The sequence below is a fragment of the Haliotis cracherodii genome, unplaced genomic scaffold (genome assembly GCF_022045235.1).
Source record: "Haliotis cracherodii isolate W230 unplaced genomic scaffold, xgHalCrac1.p SCAF_1, whole genome shotgun sequence".
NCBI lineage: Eukaryota > Metazoa > Mollusca > Gastropoda > Lepetellida > Haliotidae > Haliotis > Haliotis cracherodii.
This window is the reverse complement of record NW_027266264.1, coordinates 68,613,331-68,637,095: the sequence shown is the minus strand read 5'-3', so window position 1 is coordinate 68,637,095 and position 23,765 is coordinate 68,613,331. Positions and strand designations below refer to the sequence as shown.

The 23,765-nt window shown below is 38.1% G+C and overlaps 1 protein-coding gene across 8 annotated transcripts in view; it reads left to right on the top strand.

Annotated features, from left to right (window-relative positions):
• The first annotated feature begins 3,293 nt into the window (after nucleotides 1–3,293).
• LOC139463495 (putative extracellular sulfatase Sulf-1 homolog) overlaps nucleotides 3,294–23,765 on the top strand; it is a 104,589-nt gene continuing 84,117 nt past the window's right edge. For 4 of the 8 annotated variants that reach the window (XM_071245494.1, XM_071245644.1, XM_071244799.1 and 1 more), the window contains exon 1: nucleotides 3,294–3,375. The gene's annotated coding sequence lies outside the window, so the exon portion shown is untranslated. The remainder of the gene's footprint in view (nucleotides 3,376–23,765) is intronic. The other 4 variants (XM_071244868.1, XM_071244985.1, XM_071245071.1 and 1 more) reach the window with 2 other exon arrangements.

Genomic DNA, 23,765 nt, shown 5'->3' with positions numbered 1-23,765 from the left:
TGTCGTGTTGGTTACAATTCTCTGCTGCACTGGTTACAGTTCTCTGTCGCATTGGTTACAATTCTCTGCCGCATTGGTTACAGTTCTCTACCGTGTTGGATACAGTTCTCTGCCGCATTGGTTACAGTTCTCTGCCGTGTTGGTTTCAATTCTCTGCCGCATTGGTTACATTTCTCTGCCGTGTTGGTTACAGTTCTCTGCCGTGTTGGTTACAGTTGTCTGCCGTTTTGGTTACAGTTCTCTGCCGCATTGGATACAGTTCTCTGCCGCATTGGTTACATTTCTCTGCCGTGTTGGTTACAGTTCTCTGCCGCATTGGTTACAGTTCTCTGCCGTGTTGGTTACAGTTCTCTGCCGCATTGGTTACAGTTCTATACCGTGTTGGTTACAGTTCTCTGCCGCATTGGTTACAATTCTCTGCCGTGTTGGTTACAGTTCTATACCGTGTTGGTTACAGTTCTCCGCCGTGTTGGTTAGTGCTACAATTTACTGAACATGTAGTGTTACACTTCACTGGACATATTGAGTTACAATTTACTGTCGTGTATCCCATATTCGCCTGTCTATTTTTCTAAGTTTTTAAACACCATACACGTTCTCTTAGGTTTTACCAAAAGTGTAACAACCTAAGACCTGCATCACTTCAGGCTCTCTTCTACATCGAGCTCAGACATTTTGAGGGGCGGTGGGGTGGGATAGTGGTTAAAGCGTTGGCTCGTCGCGCCAAAGACCCGGGTACGATTGCCCTCATGGGTACAATGTGTGAAGCCCCCTTCTGGTGTTCCCCGACGTGATTTTGCTGGAATATTGCTAGAAGCGGCGTAACACCATTCTCACTCACTCACTCACTCACTCACACACTGTGATACAACTGTTCAAAGTGCGTTAACCCTGACTCCCTCATATACACGCAGGACAAACTGCTAGGGTGTAGTTGTCCCAGAACTCCCTTTTATATTTAATCAATTTAGACGGTAGACACCAATCCACACCAAGGTATAACTTCCTGCGGACTAGACGGATAGAGGTGGTCCACGGGACAGATGACCGCAGTGTCTACTCGGACTCCAGTCGGCGGGTCACTGGTTTCTGCCATTCGCGTGTTGCTACCTGCCGCTGATTATCGCTAATTTCAAGTCTGTCAAACATCGAGATAGTGCACGAACTGGGCTAACTCCAAGTAGAGTTCTGTCTCTCCATGGCTGTAAGTTTCTATTTTGATAGTGTTTGTAAATATTTATTAGTTTTATCAAAACGGCGGGCATGTTGGGAGCACCCCTTCACAGAGAACAGTGGACAAGTTAGTGGCGTGTTCTCAGATTGTATTAGTGCAAGCGATTATATGTAGTTCACTTGTGATTACGAGTAAGACGAATATGAACAGTTTAATGAAAGAAAAATAAATGTAACAACCCGTCACTATCGTTCAGTTTGATCAATAGCTAATTCCAACCCGGAAATTTGCACGCGGCTGAGTTATAAAAAATATTGAACAAATAAAATAAATCCCTCAATCGATGCCGAACTGGGGAACATTTCAAAGCGTTAGTCGCTCATTTCATAGCAATACACGGCATGTATGTTTTGATAAAAAAACAAACATGGCCAAATACTCATCACTAACAACACATTACCAATGTCTGATGTTTATTTTCAAAGTCAAAGTGTTTTATTTTGGTATATGAGTTAATATCGGCAATGTTTTAGCCTTTAACTAAGCGACTGGTTTATTTGACTTATTGACTGTTAATTTAAATTATGCCAAACTCTACAGCAAAGTTCTTATGAATAAAGTAACCCCCGTGGTCATCCTTAGGGTTAGTCCAAACACCCTACATGCTTGTTGACCCGTGAAGATCCTGGGTAGAATAGGTTTTCAGCAACCCATGCTTGCTGTAAAAGGCGACTATGCTTGTCGTAAGGGGCGACTAACGGGATCGGGTGGTCTGGCTCTCTGACTTGGTTGATGCATGTCATGATGTTAATCACTGGATTGTCTGGTCCAGACTCGATTATTTACAGACCGCCGTCATAGAGCTGTAATATTGCTGATACGTCGTTTAACAACATCAAACAAACTATATGCTTGTCGTACGAGGCGACTAAATGTATTGAGAGGTCAGACACCCAGACTTAGCTGCGCCTCTTCTCATGCCGACGGCGTGGGACCCTCAGATGTGGTTTGTCTGGTCCAGACTCGATTCTTTAAAGGCCACTTAGTTTGGCTATATACAAGCGACAGATAAATAAACCTTGAAAAAAACGATATATGTTTATTAGTGTAAATGAAGATGTCGCTATAGTCATGTATAACAAATAATGCGTTGGTTTGTCAAGCGAAAGTCCCGAGTTGGAATCCGCAGATGGGTACATGCGAGAAGCCTTTTTTGGTCACCCTCGATTATTCAGTGTATAATATCTCCATTTCATTATGATAAATATATAAATCGTTATGGAATGAAGATATGGTACATCGGATAGTAGAGGGTGAGTTTTGGTGTCCCCCGCCGTAATGTCGCTGGAATAGTTTTGAAAAGGCCGTCAAACTCACTCATTAACTCTAGAATGATTATTTTGGGAGTGGAGCGGTATGCCGTTTGGATAATTAATTCATTTAAAAAAAACAGGATTAAATGATGCCCTTCTCCATCCCACAATTACATAAGTGTACACAGTGCGAGCGAGATGATACGCTTCAATCTATACCCTGGTTATATCTCAAGTTGTAAGGGTTGGTGGGTAGCCAACTGGCTGAAGCGTTCGCTCTTCAAGACGAAGCAATGGGTTCGCTTCCCAACATGAATTTAATACGTGTAGCCATTTCTTGGAGTCCCTGGCGTGAATATGAAATACTGTTAAAGCGGCATAAAATGTTTCTCACATACACATTTAAAATATTGCATAAGGTATTCTCGTTGTTCAATGTATCTATTTACCTTCAGTGCTACATAATGATAACTAATATGATTGTTCGTATGTGATGTCACATTTTAATGTAAAACAAGTTTTAAAAGTTGTGTTTTTTTAAATTTAATACAACTGTGTTTATTTTACCTCAATCCATATACCCTACATCAAGCTTAAAACTACTATCACCGTTCCCGGGACGCTGTTAGATAAAGAGTTTTTTTGACGCGCAAGTTTAATTTGCCTTCGCCTTAACCCATTTCAAAACCACAAGATTCTCTTTATGAAGGGGTGGGGGAAGTTTGCTAAGTCAATATGCATATATCCAATCAGAGGTTGCCTTTCATTGTCGGTGAACCAATAGAAAGCCCTGTTATAAATACGTCAATAATTTCCGCTCGGGTTGGTCTACCGAGACACTGCGAGTTGAGTGGCTCGTAGTGAACGGATTTACTAGGTCCGATAAAGGTACGTGACTCTTTCTGTCTTCATTCCATGTCCGACTCCTAACTTGTTAGATCTAGCCACTTGTCATGTCCACAGTGTAGTCAGTCAGATCAGTATCGACTGACATTTAACTGCGGTAAACCGCCGACGATTTGTGACAATCCCAACAACTTGGTTACAATCACAAAATCCCACGCACGCACTTCTCGTTTCACCAGTGTTCGTCTCAATAAAGTTGAATTTTATTCTCGACGGCGCTGACTGTATTTAAACATGCATAGTTCTTTTGATACCACTTGTTTTAGCGCTTGAAGGCGAAAACTTCATACTTAAGTCGTTTTAAGTAAAGACGAACCCTTAAACTTAATCAATACTATTCATTATCATTTAAAATTCGAGTAGTGACAAAAGTCATTACTTAATTGCTTGGAAAGCTTTGTTTGTGTGAAAACATTTCACAGTTTTAAGCCATTAATTGAAATATAAATTATTTTAAAGTAGTTTTCAAATTAACTTCAAAGCTGTCAAATTCGGTAAAAGACTGGGGTTTATCATCTAAGCAAACATGCTATTTATTGTTTTACTGTGAGAGATTTCTAGAGTGATGTACAAAGATGTGTGTATTATGATTCATGAGTGCACAATACACAGGAGCTAATTGCGTGGCGGAATGTTTGCTGAGTCAATACACAAAGCCTGTGCAGACAGACAGAGCGGCAGATCGGGCTAGCCAAGCTTGTAGCAGTCAACCTCAAACATATATTTGGGGAAATATCTACATACTATACATCAAGCTGTCTTCTAGGGGAACATTTCTTGTCTGTTATTGACTGAAGAGAAGGATCACTTCTGGATGCTGAATTAGAAAAAAAACATTTGCCCGAAAATAGTCAGTCGGAAAATTAAAAACTTAATTTTTGTAGTTTTTCTATTTTACTTACATCATTTACATTTTAGTCAGTAGACCAAATAATATATGTAATTTATATGTAGGGAAATTTAATTTTAGTAGTTTCTAATTGCCCAGTGGATGTTTTAACCCTTATGAATTGTGGACTGGGGTGCTATAGCTTTGAAAGCTGCTTCTAAGTGATTTTAATGCAGAATGCTGAAATTGTTAATCTTGTTTTTTTTTCTGGTATCTGAAGTCGGTGTAGTAAAGTGCAATGACGATTTAAAATCCATCAACTTTAACTCAGTATTTGGAAATATATGTTTGAACCTTTTTTGTAGTTAATACTAAGATATTTATCTTACAGTGATCTTTTGATCTAAAAAGAAAAGCTATGTGATACATATGATTCAGAACTAGATACGTGTTAAATGTGTCATGCAAAGGAAAAACTTATTCTTTACATTTAAGTTTTTCTGTGTGAAATATCCCCACATACATTAGATGTAATCAACAGTTTCATTTATGGGGAATCGTTGACAAATACACCTGTCTACTAGACAAATGCAGGTAAATCTGCACCATTAATCAGGAAACGCAAGTCACAAAGATTTTTGGGGTAGAAGTACAATAGAGAGGGTCCAGTTTGCCAGAGATGGGTAGAGTCAGGGGACTATTCTCCATAGAGTTTTGCCAGTTTTCTGTCCAGGATTTGACATTGTAATTACTCCAGTGTGTAAAACTAAGACATTGTCATTTGGGTGATCATTTACTGTCACACTTACCATTTGAGACAGCAGACCAAGAAGTGGTGTTTCACTGACTTGAATCAAACTCTGCTGGACTGCCAATTCAATGAAGTCAAGTGCCCCTTTAAAGATATAACAGAGGGACAATTATTGAAACATTTATGTATTGCAGCAGTTTAGCAAATGTGCTATAGAACAGACCCTGTTGTCTGCTGAAATCAGCCCCATTACTTCAGCATAGATCATACACCTTGGCATTAACCCCAGATGTGTGTACTGGTCAGTACATTGTTCCACAGTGTAATACTTATCTCAGCAGTGATTGCTTCTGTTTAACCCATGTGGAATCATTATCACCTCAAAGTGGGGCAGGGGACGAAGGAATGGTGTCCATCCGTCTATCCTTCCGTCTTCTACTTCTCTATGGGGACGAAACTATCTAAGTCAGAGAAATGAAATTTTACACACTAATGTTCCTGGTGATGATCTCAAATGAGGTGACAAAATTGGTGTTGCTAATTAATGTTTTACAGAGTTATGGCCCTTGCTCAGTGCTTTTCATACTGTGTGAAAGGGGGACCAGTTTTCTCAGAAACTACTGAAGTTACGTGAAGGACAGTTTGCATGCTTATTTAAAAGATACTTGTTAAGATTGAGTTTGACATTTGGTCCTGTCAAATATTGTTTTAGAGAGTTATGGCCCTTGATCCATGCTTTTCAACTTTGTACATAGTGTGTAAAATGGGAACAAGTTTTCTCAGAAACTACTGAAGTTACTTGAATGAAAAGTTTGCATGCTTATCTAAGAGATACTTGACAAGACTGAGTTCGTAAATTGGTCCCATCATTTATTTTTACAGAGTTACAGCCCTTGATCCATGTTAGTTTACTTGGTGCATTGTGAACAGGTTTTCTCACAAACTACTGAAGTTAGCTTTTCTAAGAGATACTTATCAAGACTGAGTTATTTTTGACAGAGAAGGGGCCTTTTGAGTGTATTAATTCCACATTTAATATTTTTTTCTGATGACATAAAGTGTCCGAAGTGGCTATCTCTTTTTACGGCTTTATCGGACACTTTTTTACAGCTAATATTCACTACTATATGAACAAACAAAGTTCTAATGTGTGCCATGGCGGGTGATAGTGATAATGCTGTTTTCTTGTTAATTAATATTTCACTTTTGATACCCAACATGCAGACTGTAATCTGTTGATGATATAAAGTGAGTACCCCTCTCATGAGCTGCTGTTGCCTATCACCCTGTCAGAGCTGTTATCGCCCTTCTGCTAGTTGACTTAACGCTTCTGTCTCCTTCTCACTATCTGACAGGTAATTATATTCTTGTAAGTGACTTTATCCCTCTTAACATTGACACAGCATCTTTAACAGACGTATCAATCTTGTGTATACCTCTTAGCAGCATATTGATAGTTCCCTCTCCAACCACCTGACCCATCTGTAGGTAAGTCACAACTGATAGGATGATAATGAGGAGATGCTGATTCCTCAAATGGCATTTTATAACCTGTGGTATCAAGAAAGACAGAGTTGACATAGATTTCAGCTTGTGTAATCTTTCAATGTACGTTTCCGTGCTTATTTGTTAAACAAACAATGGCTTAGTTTGACCTTTCACTGGAAATCACATTGAAGGAGAAAGAAGTTGCCATCCATCTCTTGCTTGATAAAGGTACCAACTGACACTGAAACAAGACACTGTATTGAAAGGAGAAAGAAGTTGACATCCATCTCTCACTTGTTAAAGTGAGTGAGTGAGTTTGGTTTAACGCCGCTTTTAACAGTATTGCAGGTATATCACGGAGTGTCAGCTTAATATGGGAGGAAAGCCCGAAAGATGCAGGTCTTAGACGTTTACCACTTCGGTGAAACCCACGAGCATGGGTATGGTGCTGACAAACCTAGAAACATAATCAGGGCGAATCAGTATTCGAACCGACAATCATAGGTTTCTGGCATGCCCAAGGGACACAACTCTGCACAGTGAATCGCGGCGCCTTAGACGACTGGGCCACCCCAATTGATAAATGTACCAGCACCTGTAATAAAACATTTTATTGAAAGAAGAAAGAAGTTGGCATCCATCTCTTGCTTGATAAATGTACCAGCACCTGTAATAAAACATTGTATTGAAAGAAGAAAGAAGTTGGCATCCATCTCTCACTTGATAAATGTACCAGCACCTGTAATAAAACATTGTATTGAAAGAAGAAAGAAGTTGGCATCCATCTCTCACTTGATAAATGTACCAGCACCTGTAATAAAACATTTTATTGAAAGAAGAAAGAAGTTGAAATCCATCTCTTGCTTGATAAATGTACCAGCACCTGTAATAAAACATTGTATTGAAAGAAGAAAGAAGTTGAAATCCATCTCTCACTTGATAAATGTACAAGCACCTGTAATAAAACATTGTATTGGAAGAAGAAAGAGGTTGAAATCCATCTCTTGCTTGATAAATGTACCAGCACCTGTAATAAAACATTGTATTGAAAGAAGAAAGAAGTTGAAATCCATCTCTTGCTTGATAAATGTACCAGCACCTGTAATAAAACATTGTATTGAAAGAAGAAAGAAGTTGAAATCCATCTCTCACTTGATAAATGTACCAGCACCTGTAATAAAACATTGTATTGAAAGAAGAAAGAAGTTGGCATCCATCTCTCACTTGATAAATGTACCAGCACCTGTAATAAAACATTGTATTGAAAGAAGAAAGAAGTTGGCATCCATCTCTCACTTGATAAATGTACCAGCACCTGTAATAAAACATTGTATTGAAAGAAGAAAGAAGTTGGCATCCATCTCTCACTTGATAAATGTACCAGCACCTGTAATAAAACATTGTATTGAAAGAAGAAAGAAGTTGGCATCCATCTCTTGCTGAATAACGGTACCAGCACCTGTAATAAAACATTGTATTGAAAGAAGAAAGAAGTTGAAATCCATCTCTCACTTGATAAAGGTACCAGCACCTGTAATAAAACATTGTATTGAAAGAAGAAAGAAGTTGGCATCCATCTCTCACTTGATAAATGTACCAGCACCTGTAATAAAACATTGTATTGAAAGAAGAAAGAAGTTGAAATCCATCTCTCACTTGATAAATGTACCAGCACCTGTAATAAAACATTGTATTGAAAGAAGAAAGAAGTTGAAATCAATCTCTCACTTGATAAATGTACCAGCACCTGTAATAAAACATTGTATTGAAAGAAGAAAGAAGTTGACATCCATCTCTTGCTTGATAAAGGTACCAGCACCTGTAATAAAACATTGTATTGAAAGAAGAAAGAAGTTGGCATCCATCTCTCACTTGATAAATGTACCAGCACCTGTAATAAAACATTGTATTGAAAGAAGAAAGAAGTTGAAATCCATCTCTTGCTTGATAAATGTACCAGCACCTGTAATAAAACATTGTATTGAAAGAAGAAAGAAGTTGAAATCCGTCTCTCACTTGATAAATGTACCAGCACCTGTAATAAAACATTGTATTGAAAGAAGAAAGAAGTTGGCATCCATCTCTTGCTTGATAAATGTACCAGCACCTGTAATAAAACATTGTATTGAAAGAAGAAAGAAGTTGAAATCCATTTCTCACTTGATAAATGTACCAGCACCTGTAATAAAACATTGTATTGAAAGAAGAAGGAAGTTGAAATCCATCTCTCACTTGATAAATGTACCAGCACCTGTAATAAAACATTGTATTGAAAGAAGTTGAAATCCATCTCTCACTTGATAAAGGTACCAGCACCTGTAATAAAACATTGTATTGAAAGAAGAAAGAAGTTGAAATCAATCTCTCACTTGATAAATGTACCAGCACCTGTAATAAAACATTGTATTGAAAGAAGAAAGAAGTTGACATCCATCTCTTGCTTGATAAAGGTACCAGCACCTGTAATAAAACATTGTATTGAAAGAAGAAAGAAGTTGGCATCCATCTCTCACTTGATAAATGTACCAGCACCTGTAATAAAACATTGTATTGAAAGAAGAAAGAAGTTGAAATCCGTCTCTTGCTTGATAAATGTACCAGCACCTGTAATAAAACATTGTATTGAAAGAAGAAAGAAGTTGAAATCCGTCTCTCACTTGATAAATGTACCAGCACCTGTAATAAAACATTGTATTGAAAGAAGAAAGAAGTTGGCATCCATCTCTTGCTTGATAAATGTACCAGCACCTGTAATAAAACATTGTATTGAAAGAAGAAAGAAGTTGAAATCCATTTCTCACTTGATAAATGTACCAGCACCTGTAATAAAACATTGTATTGAAAGAAGAAGGAAGTTGACATCCATCTCTCACTTGATAAAGGTACCAGCACCTGTAATAAAACATTGTATTGAAAGAAGTTGAAATCCATCTCTCACTTGATAAAGGTACCAGCACCTGTAATAAAACATTGTATTGAAAGAAGAAAGAAGTTGGCATCCATCTCTCACTTGATAAATGTACCAGCACCTGTAATAAAACATTGTATTGAAAGAAGAAAGAAGTTGAAATCCATCTCTCACTTGATAAATGTACCAGCACCTGTAATAAAACATTGTATTGAAAGAAGAAAGAAGTTGAAATCAATCTCTTACTTGATAAATGTACCAGCACCTGTAATAAAACATTGTATTGAAAGAAGAAAGAAGTTGACATCCATCTCTTGCTTGATAAAGGTACCAGCACCTGTAATAAAACATTGTATTGAAAGAAGAAAGAAGTTGAAATCCATCTCTCACTTGATAAATGTACCAGCACCTGTAATAAAACATTGTATTGAAAGAAGAAAGAAGTTGAAATCCGTCTCTTGCTTGATAAATGTACCAGCACCTGTAATAAAACATTGTATTGAAAGAAGAAAGAAGTTGAAATCCGTCTCTCACTTGATAAATGTACCAGCACCTGTAATAAAACATTGTATTGAAAGAAGTTGAAATCCATCTCTCACTTGATAAAGGTACAAGCACCTGTAATAAAACATTGTATTGAAAGAAGAAAGAAGTTGACATCCATCTCTCACTTGATAAATGTACCAGCACCTGTAATAAAACATTGTATTGAAAGAAGAAAGAAGTTGGCATCCATCTCTTGCTGAATAACGGTACCAGCACCTGTAATAAAACATTGTATTGAAAGAAGTTGAAATCCATCTCTCACTTGATAAATGTACCAGCACCTGTAATAAAACATTGTATTGAAAGAAGTTGAAATCCATCTCTCACTTGATAAATGTACCAGCACCTGTAATAAAACATTGTATTGAAAGAAGTTGAAATCCATCTCTCACTTGATAAAGGTACCAGCACCTGTAATAAAACATTGTATTGAAAGAAGAAAGAAGTTGAAATCCGTCTCTCACTTGATAAATGTACCAGCACCTGTAATAAAACATTGTATTGAAAGAAGAAAGAAGTTGAAATCCATCTCTTGCTTGATAAATGTACCAGCACCTGTAATAAAACATTGTATTGAAAGAAGAAAGAAGTTGAAATCCATCTCTCACTTGATAAATGCACCAGCACCTGTAATAAAACATTGTATTGAAAGAAGAAAGAAGTTGGCATCCATCTCTCGCTTGATAAATGTACCAGCACCTGTAATAAAACATTGTATTGAAAGAAGAAAGAAGTTGGCATCCATCTCTTGCTTGATCAATGTACCAGCACCTGTAATAAAACATTGTATTGAAAGAAGAAGGAAGTTGACATCCATTAGTCTGTTGATAACCCTTTGGGCCCACTCAAATATGTCCCAGTCTGCTGATGCTATCACATCTGTCACATCAGTGAAGAAAAAACAATACAATGTTTGCGACACTAGTCTGTGTGTAGCATCACCTGCCAGTCACACTGCCCGGAGTAGCGCTCTTGTCAATAGAGACTGATAACAGTGTGATATATATGCTATAATGCATGTCGGTGGAGGGGTTGGGGGGGTGAGAGGATGCAGTTTATCACCTGGCGCTATATGGCTCTGTATCACCACTCAAACATACAATACTGTTGTGACACATTGGATTATTTGTTATATATTTGTTAGATATGATCTGTTAATGGATCTCCTTGGTGTTACAGAAACTGTTATTTAAGTTAAAAAAAGGTCTGTTCAACAGAGATGGCTCATTTGCCCCCTCCTACAAGATATGTCAGCACAAGTTGATAAGAGGGATTTAAATTCAGAGGTTTTGCCTAGACTTTGTCCTCCTTGTTTCATTTATTGCTGGGCCTTGTATAGCGAGATGCTGCTCACTTGTGGCATTGATGAGGTGGACTGGACTGTTTGTAATTCATGCAGAGATTTGTCAGTTATTCCAAACTAATTTCCCTTGGCAGGCAAAATTGGGAAAAATTGTTATATTGTTCAAAATTAAAGTTATTTTTAAAGTTCTTATTTTCCAAAATTCAGAGGTATTTTAACTTTGCATTCAGTGCAATAATGTTAAACTAAGCATTAAGGCCACTTCATCTGTATTGGTCAGGGCCCACTTGCAGAAAGCGGTCTTAGCGCTAAAACTATCGTAAGCCTATGTTAAAGAGAGTTACGATCATCTTAGCTAAGATTGTTTTGTGCAAGTGGGCCCTGGTTATCCGTGAAATACAAGTCATCATCACATGACACTAGTTATAAACATAAGAAAATAACTTGAGAAATGTTTAATTCCAATTTTGGAATATTTTCCGACATTTGCTGCTGACTAGGGACTGACTATCAGCCTCTAAGCAAGACCTGTCATGTGACCATAGATATTCCATTTGGAACTTGTGAACTTTTGATTAAAACATTGAATTTTATTCTTTGCAAAAAACATCCTGTTCTTGATATCATTAAGTTATTTTAGTAATAAGGTGTCAGGCCCACATAAGATTCATAACAAATATAATTTAAACATAAGTACAACAACATACTCGTATCACATATGTTACAGGTATGAAGATTGGAGATTGACAGTATTTTAATTTGTTAAGTTCTTGCGTAACGGAGGGTAACGGAGGGTAACATCAGACTGCAACAGCCTCAGTTACAGGCTGTCTCTGTGAAGTATTTCTGAAACACTTAGTTGGATATTTATTCTATATTTTAGCAAGCTGATCACCAAGTAAGATAATAATTTGAATATCTTGTTAGTGAGACAGAAATCTTATTACCATTACTTAAAATCAGTAATGATATCATTATGAATGAAATAATTCAATCCATGTAAAATTCATGTCTTCTTGTGTTCTTTAATGTGAGTAGATAACAAGATCTTTGTTGACATAAGTACCTAACGATATCTTTGTTAATGTGAATAAATTATGAGATCTTCGATAATATGAGTAGATTACAAGATCTGATTTCAAACCATCTTCCACTGTTACAGCATATGTTGGTAGTCTTAAAAATCCACAATCACTTTGGTTAGGTGTAGTGTTATTTATTTACATATTCACCGAGACGTTCTTTTCTATACAGATCAGACAACCTTGTCATTGTGAGCTTGTGGCATGGATATGCTGTCCTCCATCAGTGACTTTAAAAATGTTTTCTTCCCCAAAACCACAGAAACATTAAAACAATATTATCCTGTGTTCTATATTTCCCTTAGCAACAATAAAGGACTGTTCACATCCAGAAAATATGTAAATAGCTATAACAGCAGCTGATTTCAATAAGAGATTCAAAAGCAATCCGACATGTTGTTTGTATAGAGTATGTTTATTACGTCTATCTCTTCAAGTAACAAATTACTGTTTTTATTTGAGAAACTACATGTGGCCACGATGGCAGCAGCTATCACAAAGTCAGTTAATATCAGACTGTGTCTACCTTGTGTTTAATATGAGACTGTGTCTCTCTTGTGTTTGATATCAGACTGTGTCTCTCTTGTGTTTGATATCAGACTGTGTCTCTCTTGTGTTTAATATCAGACTGTGTCTCTCTTGTGTTTGATATCAGACTGTGTCTCTCTTGTGTTTAATATCAGACTGTGTCTCTCTTGTGTTTAATATCAGACTGTGTCTACCTTGTGTTTAATATGAGACTGTGTCTCTCTTGTGTTTAATATCAGACTGTGTCTACCTTGTGTTTGATATCAGACTGTGTCTCTCTTGTGTTTAATATCAGACTGTGTCTCTCTTGTGTTTGATATCAGACTAGTTTTACCTTGTGTTTGATATCAGACTGTGTCTCTCTTGTGTTTGATATCAGACTGTGTCTACCTTGTGTTTGATATCAGACTGTGTCTCTCTTGTGTTTGATATCAGACTGTGTCTACCTTGTGTTTGATATCAGACTGTGTCTACCTTGTGTTTGATATCAGACTGTGTCTACCTTGTGTTTGATATCAGACTGTGTCTCTCTTGTGTTTAATATCAGACTGTGTCTCTCTTGTGTTTGATATCAGACTAGTTCTACCTTGTGTTTGATATCAGACTGTGTCTTTCTTGTGTTTGATATCAGACTGTGTCTACCTTGTGTTTGATATCAGACTGTGTCTACCTTGTGTTTGATATCAGACTGTGTCTACCTTGTGTTTGATATCAGACTGTGTCTCTCTTGTGTTTGATATCAGACTGTGTGCTTTTGCATGTCAAGGAATATTTCTGGCATTTCATTGGTTGAACCATGTACCCTGAACCCTGATTTTATGACTGAATCCTGGCACAATCTAGAATACAAAGAAGCCCTACGGAAGGGTCTCTCTTCAATTCAAAATGGCTGTAATGAGAAGGTTTTTGAAATGAACAAAGTAGCATATGAGATTTAATTTATTGAAATATTGGACCATCTGTGTATACAGTTCCATGTGTTGAAGGAGCTTGAATATTTAGCAGACTCACTTTTGGGACGTTTTAGAATGATTCATTCAAGATGGCCGTCATTCATCAAAACATTAAAGCTTTGAAGATTTTCCAATTTGTTCCATTAAAATAATTGGGACACTTGTGCTCTCTATGAATAAATCATTTCTTAAGTGCAAGGCTTGTTTTGAATATCTACTTAGGATTTACATTTATCAAAGCCTTTTAATAAAATCAATATGTACATATTTATTGAATCAATACAGTAGAAACTGAAATTGTAAACATGAAACATGAACACGTACTAAGTTGAGGACTATTTTGTTTTTACCTGTAGCATTCTTCTGCTGATCTCGAAATCTTCACCTCAAATATATAAAAGTCCCAGTGACCAGTCATGCAAGGACAGGTTTTGCCAGGGTCACATCAGAACGACCTTTCATCTGACCAAAATCAGAGCGTCGCATACCAGATCATGAAAGTGACAGTAGGAATGTTTTTTCTGATCATGCAACCCCGAAATATTTAACTGAAAGTATTCCGAATGACAGTTACAGGCTTTATGACTGAATCGTTACACACTAGGCCATCTATCAGTCAAAGAATGTTCTTTTGTTCAATTTTTAAATTTTTCATTGAGAAATTGTCAAAAAACATTCGAGGCATCGTTGCCAGTTTGACATTAGTGCCATAAAGCACGAGAAAGCTGCCTTTTGATTGGCTTATGTCGACTTCTTGTCAGTCATTCCACTGGTTGGTCAAAGTTTGCAAAAGGTCTGCCTGACATGATCTGTAATGGGATGTCCTCAGATCATTGTTTAGCGGTAGGAGAACTAAGATCTGATTTTTATGAGATTGCCAGTTTTACCTGAAATCAACTATTGCACCCTGTATGATTAAAAAAATGAAAATGAATGCCAGTTCCTAGACTAACATCTAGTCTCTGAAATGAACATATTGTACAGAAAAAACAGTTGTTCAGTTATCTTAATAAAAATATAATAAAAGGGAGCCCAGTGACTCTCTTCCTATACTGAAGTAATCTAGACTTGCCAAACATTATACACTTGCATGGGCTGTATTTGATATATATTTGTATCAGGGTCTGTAAGACAGACTAGCCAGTTCCATGGGATGCTCAAAACAAAGTCTGCTCGAATTGTGAAACCAATCCCCTTGTAGCCAGGGTAGCATGCACTTTAAAGTTTCTGTCCATATCCGATTTCCTTCATTCAGATACTAAATTTTGTTTCAAATAAAGAAAGTCCCATTCATAGTTGGTGTAAGGATTCACAGATACTTGATATTGTTTTTGTTGTTAGTACAAAGGTCATTGGACCCACAGTATCGGGCGGGGACACCCAAAAGGCTGACAGATTCACCAGGCCTCCCCAAGAGAGAGGCATCGTAAATCCCTGAACCAGAATAAGACATATTCTGCCTCTAAATAGCCATACTGTGGTGTCCTTACTTACAAAGAGCACAAGCAACCATACAAATGTGTTAAAGGGTTTATGTTTTGATATTTCAAATGTAAAAATGTTTTTGAAATGTTTTTAAAATGTGTACAGTTTGAAATGCCAACATTTATTAGATATATTAACAAATGCTAGTTATTTAATTTTATTAATATTTTACTTTCCTAAATCATCATTCCCTTGGACAAAAGGACATTTGATAATTATTTTTTCAACTTATATATTAAGGATAAAACTAAATAATTTGTGATGCGCCAACTGCTTAATGGTTAGGTTGTTTAGTGTTTATTAGATTTCAGATGTAATAGAATACAGTTTTATAAGATATTAATAATAGAGTTCTTTGTATTTTTTATTATCTGAAAGTGCATTCAAAATGAGATATTTTGTATGTTATGAAATATGTATTCCACATCATTGTTGAGTGAGTGAGTTAGCAATATTCCAGCAATATTCCAGTAGTATCACAGCAGTATCACAGCAGTATCACAGCAGTATCACGGCAGGGGGACACCAGAAACAGGCTTCACACATTGTACCCATGTCGGGAATCATACCTGGGCCAGGTTCAGCGTGACGAGTGAATGCTTCAACCATTAGGCTACCCCACTGGCCCTATCATTGTTGAGTGTGAGTGAGGTTTAATGCCGCTTTTAACAGTATTCCAGTTATGTCGCGGTGTGTCAGCTTAATGTCGGAGGAAAGCCTGAAGTGTTGCAGGGCTCAGACGTTTACCACTTCGGTGAAACCCACAAGCACGGGTATTGTGCTGACAAACCTAGAAACAATTGGGGTGAACCGGGATTCGAACACACAATCATAGGTTTCTGGCATGCCCAAGGGATGCAACTCTGCACAGCGAATTGCGGTGCCTTAGACGACTGCGCCACCCATGGCCCCCCCAATCATTGTTGAAGGGACACCCAGGTATGTAGCAAGTCAAACATGAACAAGGCCAACAAGGCCAACAAGGCCAATTAGTCGTCTGAGGCTGCTGACAGTGTGATTATCAGTTGGGGGATTGGATGCTTTTATGAAGCTGGAAAAATGGACAACGACTATTAAAAGCAATGAAAGGGAAAGATTGAAGGTGGTGGAAAAAGCTACCCAAAACACACGCCTGAACGCAGTCAATGGTTTAGTGTATGTACATGCATTACATGACAAGGAACAGTCAGTGTGGTTAATAAATGGTTCATTCCAGGTGCAACTGGAGTGCTCTCATGGAAGTTGAAAATGCCACATTTTATAGAGAAATAACTGATATTATAGCTAAAATGGATAGAATTATCATTAAACCGCCCGCGTGTTATCAGAAATCAGCGGGCCACTGTAATTTGATAATGCCCTCATATTGCTTGACGACGGGCCATTATCACGCCCGTTGTTAGGTGACGTCATAGGGTAGGGATATGTGACGTCACGTTCAATAGTGATGTCATCTGGTTTGTTCTATGACGTTTCCATATTCGTAAAAGTGGGTCAGTGACATTTGTGTTTATTGCAGAAAATGTTTCAAAACCGATATTGTTGCTTCTTTTTATTTGATAACAAATTCCATCCATTTTAGCTATAATAACGGTAACGCTATTTTTCAGGGCATTATCATTTGCAGAAGCCCTCGGTTTTTTCAACTGCCCTCCTTCGTCGGGGCAGTTAATGGAAGACCTCGGGCTTCTGCAAATGATAATGCCCTGAAAAATAGCGTTACCCTTATATTAGTTTGAACTTTGGATGGCTGTATGTGTACAGTGATTGGCTATTTTATTATGTTTTTCTAGCTTGATTAATTCTTGAGAATAAAAATGATCCGTCCTGGGTGTGAAATGTTATGTGACTTTTATCCCTTTTACCAGACTCTTAAGTACCAGGGTCTCATCCAATTATTTTGAAATGGATTTTATAAAGAAATGTTTCTGGTCTCGAAAGTTTTGTAAAATATATTATCCATTTTTTGACATGCAGAAGGTTTGATTTCCATGAATTTATTTCGTTTTAGGAAGCCAGTTTGTCAGCCAAATTAAGAAGTGATGTATGCCGTATTTCATGTAATAAGTGCCCCGCTCTAATAAGTGCCCACAGCGATAATTGCTTATATATTGGCTCGTGAACAATCCCAATTAGCACCCCTTCTGATTGATCAATGTACACAAGTCTTATTTATTCGTGTATAATACGCCCTCATATGTTATATGCACCCTTAATTATGGGCAATTAAATTCTGGAAAAACGTTTATAAACATTTCAGGCTGTCAGCATAAACCATGAAATTTATCTTTCAACTCAAACTCAAAAAAATATTATAATAAAAGCCCATTATTTCTAATTTTGAGTGCGCCCTGGACACTTATTACGTCAAATACGGTATTTCAAGTTTAGAAATAGCATCCTGCCTTTCAAAGGTTGTGACTATCTCCTTGGTCTTGTGGATAGAGCATCTGCCTGGACTGCCTGGTACTTGTTGTTGCCCTGCCTGGGTCTTGGCTAAACAAGGACTGGTTGACTGGTTGGAACACAGAGAACACGGAGCTTTGTTAGACAATCATTTAACAGTGCAAATGAAGTCATTTATAACTGGAACAATATGAAGGACAATTGCATGTTCAATTGCAAGAAGTATAGGAAGGGAGTGAAAGTATTTGAGTTATAAATAGGAGTTTGTTTTAGCATCTGGTCAACTTCCAAAATGTCTGAACTGGTACCATATGTACTGTAGTAGTTTCTGATAAGATGAATGTGTTTAGAAAAATGAATTATTTAATAAAGGGCCTTAATATCTTTTGTGTGAGTACGTTCAAGGACAAACGGTGGGTAGCCAGGTTAGAACAGGTCCCCAGCAGAGCGTTTGTCGTCTCACTTAGGATGCCAGGGTATCATTGTACAAAACAACCTTAGCGTACGACTGCCATTAGTCTGTTTTAACGTATAGGAGTTACAATCACCTTAGCGCTAAGAACTCTTTGTACAACAGCATCCAGGCGTCCAGGCATGTGATTGCGTGTCATCGTAGCCAGATGATAGGGATTGCTGCTCATGATATCAAGCACTGGTTTGTCTGGTCCAGATTTTAATTATTGCCAAACAAGCTGAAGCCCACTGCATAAACTTCCTGAAACCCAAAGGACAAACCATTCTGTTTTTATCTTTACCAGTATTGAATAATGATTTATATCTGTATGGATAAAACTTGGTATGGTCATACCGAATGTTTCATAACCTGGCCATTCTGTGAGGAACAATGGTGTTAGGGCTCCTGTTTGTGTAGGGTCCAAATTATCCTAAAAACATTGTACACGACACGTACCTTTGCCAAACTAAAATATGAGACTGATGCCAAACATAAAACCGCCAAAGATAAAACCTTTAATATTTGGCTAATGTAATTATTGTCTGGCATTGATGAATGTCACCTGTGTGATGCCGAGCTGTATTGGGTCAGACACACGCCTGTAGTTTATATCATGGAGTTAATTTGTTGAACAGTGTTTTAGTTTCGAGCCAGCATCCATGATCATGCCCAGAGGGAATGACAAGTTGAATTGTGGGTCTCCCTGAACCTTTAGACAGACCCTCCTCCGTGCAGGTGCTTCCTGTCTGTTGTCAGTTTGAACTCCTCATTGAAGCTAATTCAATGTAATTTACTCATTTCTGAAATAGGGAAGTTATTAAAACATCTATTACTGTCTCAAACCGGAAAATACTTCAAACAAATTGATTTGTAGCAGTGTACAGCTCTCTCCAAAACCTGTAAAATTTGGTGAGGTAGCTGATATGACATTTATATACGGCAGAGCTCCAGATAAGCTTTTGGTGTTGTGGGTATTTTACCCATGCATTTTAAAATCTGTGGGTATCAGTAATTCTATCTGGGTATTCAAATTTCTGTTAACCAACTAGTTTTTACACATGTGGGTATTTAAGTTAAATATTTAAACACTATTCATCTAGTCCCTGCAAACTGGTGCCGTGTGGGTTCGAGAGCTTTGCAGGACTAAAAAATACCGCGATACTTCCACAAGAAAGTGTGATGGCAAATGATCATGATGTAACTGTCATCGTGGAGTTTGGCAAGGTCGACGGAATGCCTGTTTATAATTTCAAAATAAGTTGCTGATTTGCTAATCGAATAGGCAGGGTTACTTCACAATATTTTGTGGATACGCACAAGTTTTATTTTTGTAGTGTATCTGTAATGTTCGTTGCGTATTTGATACGCTTGGATTTTTTTTTACTGCGTCTTTCTGCATTTCTGATGCGTATTTCACGCAGATACGCAGCTTATCTGGAGCTCTGTACAGACGTCAGGAGTCATGTCAGGACTGTTGTGATTTGTAGTTCTGTGGTACATTTGCTCATTGTTATGTCAATTAAAAAATTCCTGAGTATTTTCTGTTTGATTTGTGATTTGACATCTTGATACCATAGTCACCTCTTACGAGAAGCATGATTTGCTGAAGACCTGTTCTAACCCACGTCTTCATGTTGCGTGTAACTTGTGATGCATATTTCACAGTAGTTTAAAAGGTGAATTTTTTATCTTTCAGTATGCACATTTTGTTGTTGTTCCAAACAGCATCAATAGATTGTACCGATACATCAATACATCAATAGGTCACTTGTCAGTGACTGACATTGAGCACTCATCCCAAAGCAAGGCTTACAGTATTGTGTTCTCGTTACTGTCACTGCGTATCTAATGACATCACACAAGACAATATTTGTTGGTTTTGTTTGTTTGTTGTTTAATGCAGCACTCAGCAATATTCCAGCTATATGACAACAGTCTGTAAATAGTCAAGTCTGGACCAGACGATCCAGTGATTGATATCATGAGCATGGATCTGCTCAATTGGGATACGATGACATGCATCAATCAAGTCAGCGAGCCTGACCACTAGAACGTGTTGGTCGCCTCTATCGACAAGCATGGGTTGCTGAAGACCAATCCTAACCTGGATCTTCCCGGGTCACCCCAACGATGTGGATCGTTGCTCATAATATCAAAGAGTGGTTTGTCTGGTCCAGACTCAGTTATTTACAGGCCGCTATCGTACAGGTGTACTATTGCTGAGTGCAACATTAAACAAAACGCAAACAAACAAATCATCCTGGGATTGACTATTGACTAATTTTGCACTAATAAAGAATTCAGTTACATTTCAGTGTATTCAAAAGAAATATTACCTTACCCAATAAGGATATCTACACCACGAGACATAGACAGACATTTATTTCCAGAAATAAAGTTATCTTATAACTATATATATCTACAAAATAAAAATAAATTAAATCCAAACGGAGCTCCAAACAGTCCTTAATTTCAGGCCTAGATTTTTTTCTGTAGGATCTAGGAAACATGACACACTGTCTGACTACATGTTGCAAAGATTAGACAGGGGCTGCCTGGGTAGTGATGTTGTAAAACTTTTATGTACAAACATTGATAAAATACTTGAAAAAGAAGCAAGGTGGATTGTGACTATCTAGGCTTAAGAGTTGCTCACTCATCCCCTAATTTGAACCCATGAAGATCTGGGTTAGACTTGGTCTTCAGCAACCCATTCTTAAGTGGCGAGTAACAGGGTCGGGTGGTCAGGCTCGCTAACTTGGGTTATGCATGTCATCTTATTCAAGCAAGCAGGGGATTGTCTGGTCCAGACTCAATTATTTACAGATCACCATCAAAGCTGGAATATTGCCGCATGCAGCAGTAAACTACAAACAAATAAATCGAAATGTGAGAAATTGCAACAAGTAATGAAGTAGACTAGGTGTTAGACATTGTGGCTGTGAGTGGGACATTCTTGATGGAGTTTTGTGCACACAAGATACTATGTTGTGAATATGTCTTACAGTGTGTCTCTCAATGGCATATATTGTTATGTATAACACAGAAAGGTGAATCCTGTGTATACTGAGTAGTTGATAACTGCATGAGCAATGATCCATGCTGTATGTGAGACATTGTTAAAGCCCCCAGAGTTAAGTTTAGTCCTCTTTTACAACATGGATGGGAAATTGACATGATAGCTGGATCATTCAGCGGCATCTTAGGATGTACATGTCAATGTTTGTCACACAAGGTGTCTCCCACATAGGACTACAATGACATTTTTAAAACAACCTATTACTGAAAATGCTATGAAAGAAAAAATGTACCATTTAAAAAATAAATTGTTCAGTGGACATGCTAGAATATCAAATGGTCAGTCCATATGGCACCTCTTGTCAGGCATGTGTCTATGATGGCACCAGGTGTCAGTCATGTGTCTATGATGGCACCAGGTGTTGGGCATGTGTCTGTGGTGGCCCATCTTGTCAGGCATGTGTCTATGATGGCACCAAGCGTCAGGCATGGGCCTCTGATGGCACCAGGTGTTGGGCATGGGCCTCTGATGGCACCAGGTGTTGGGCATGGCCTCTGATGGAACCCATTGTCAGACATTTGTCTATGATGGCACCATGCATCAGTCATGTGTCTATGATGGCACCAGATGTCAGGAATGTGTCTATGATGGCACCAGGCAACAGTCATGTGTCTATGATGGCACCAGGTGTTGGGCATGTGTCTATGATGGCACCAGGTGTTGGGCATGTGTCTATGATGGCACCAGGTGTCAGTCATGTGTCTATGATGGCACCAGGTGTTGGGCATGTGTCTATGATGGCACCAGGTGTTGGGCATGTGTCTATGATGGCACCAGGTGTCAGTCATGTGTCTATGATGGCACCATGTGTTGGACATGGGCCTCTGATGGCACCAGGTGTAGGGCATGGGCCTCTGATGGCACCCATTGTCAGACATTTGTCTATGAGAGCACCTGGTGTCTTACATGTGTCTATGATGGCACCAGGTGCCGGGCATGTGTCTATGATGGCACCAGGCGTCAGTCATGTGTCTATGATGGCACCAGGTGTTGAGCATGGGCCTCTGATGACACCCATTGTCAGACATTTGTGTATGATGGCACCAGGTGTCGTGCATGTGTCTGTGATGATGTCGGGCATGTGTCCCTGCTATGAGTTTGGTGACATGAGTGAGATGGTACATCTGCAGACTGTCACAAGTAAACTGCAAGTGCATCTGTCCTGCCCAAACCAGACACAGTGGTGTGTCACAATGACAAGCTGAAGCAGGACCTGTTGGGGTTGTCCCAGAGGGGAAGTGAACACTGAAGCATCACTCCCACTGCAGATACAAGCACTTAGCGGTACATCACAGAGCATATGCTTCAGAAATATATGTGAATTTATGTTGAAGATGCGAACTACGAGAGGAGGTATAGGAGCTCCTAGACAGGGCCTCGAGACGGGTGCCCCTCCTGGCAGACAGCAGTGTTGGTTTGTAGGGAAAGGGTACACACTGTAAAGTCTCCGTTAGTCAGTGGCAGTCAATGTCCCCGGGACAGGGGGTTCCCCTCTGTTGACACTGGAAGACATTTTTTTGGCAGGTGTGTAATTGTTACGTTAGCTCTATTCCCCAAGTTTCGTTTGTTCAGTGAATCATGTCATGCTTGGCAACCAAAGACCGGAGTAATGCTCATCTCCTGCAACTTGCAGCTTTTTCTAACATCGCTAAAGATGACAGGTATTGGTGAACTCACCTGCTAGTTGTAGGTAGGTATGTGTATATGGACACAGGACAAGAGGTGCATTTGTCTATGTCACTCATGCTTCTGTTTGTTAATTAGACCTTGAATATTTTTGGAAGTGATTTTGTCCAAAGTTATTTCAAAGGTGTCTTTGGAAATTTATTTCAAATTAACCTAGGCAGTTTTGCCTGGTGTCCTCTTCACCAAGTCAATGTGTCAGTTATCAGATTTATTTGGTCGGGTCTATAGTATAAATATTTTTATTTAAAACAATAGTTTTAATTAACCAACTATAACAATCTATTGCTTGTAATGATGGTACCAGTCTTTCATTGAAATACAGGAAGTTTGTAGTCACAGGTCTTTTGAGAATGAGAAAATATTATTTTAACATATCTAATAAAATAGAATAATTAATTGGTTATGTGTCCATTGTCTGTTGTTCGTTGTGAACATCTCCACAGAAACCACTTGTTGTTTATTGAAATGGAATCAAATTTGGTTTATGTGTTGTTAATATGGGCAAAATAAATATTTAATTTTTTACGAATATTTTTAGATTGCCCTTTTTATCTTTCGTCATGCTCCTAAATTCACTCAAAATGTATTTGTTTGCACTATAAACATCCTCATTTTCAATATCACTACTACTTTAATCATGTTCAAAAAAACTATTAATGGCCATTGTGCAGCCATTTTTATACAAAATGGAATGAAATTAGTACATGTGCACATGGTGTAGTTAATAGTGGGGGTCTTCATATACGTTCCATATTTTGAGATATTTTATTTTTTTACCAAAATTTGACCTTTGTACTTTGGGCATACTGACAGCTGAAACTTCTTTTGGCAATTACTTGGCCATTTCTGTTCAAAATGTAATGAAATTTGGTAC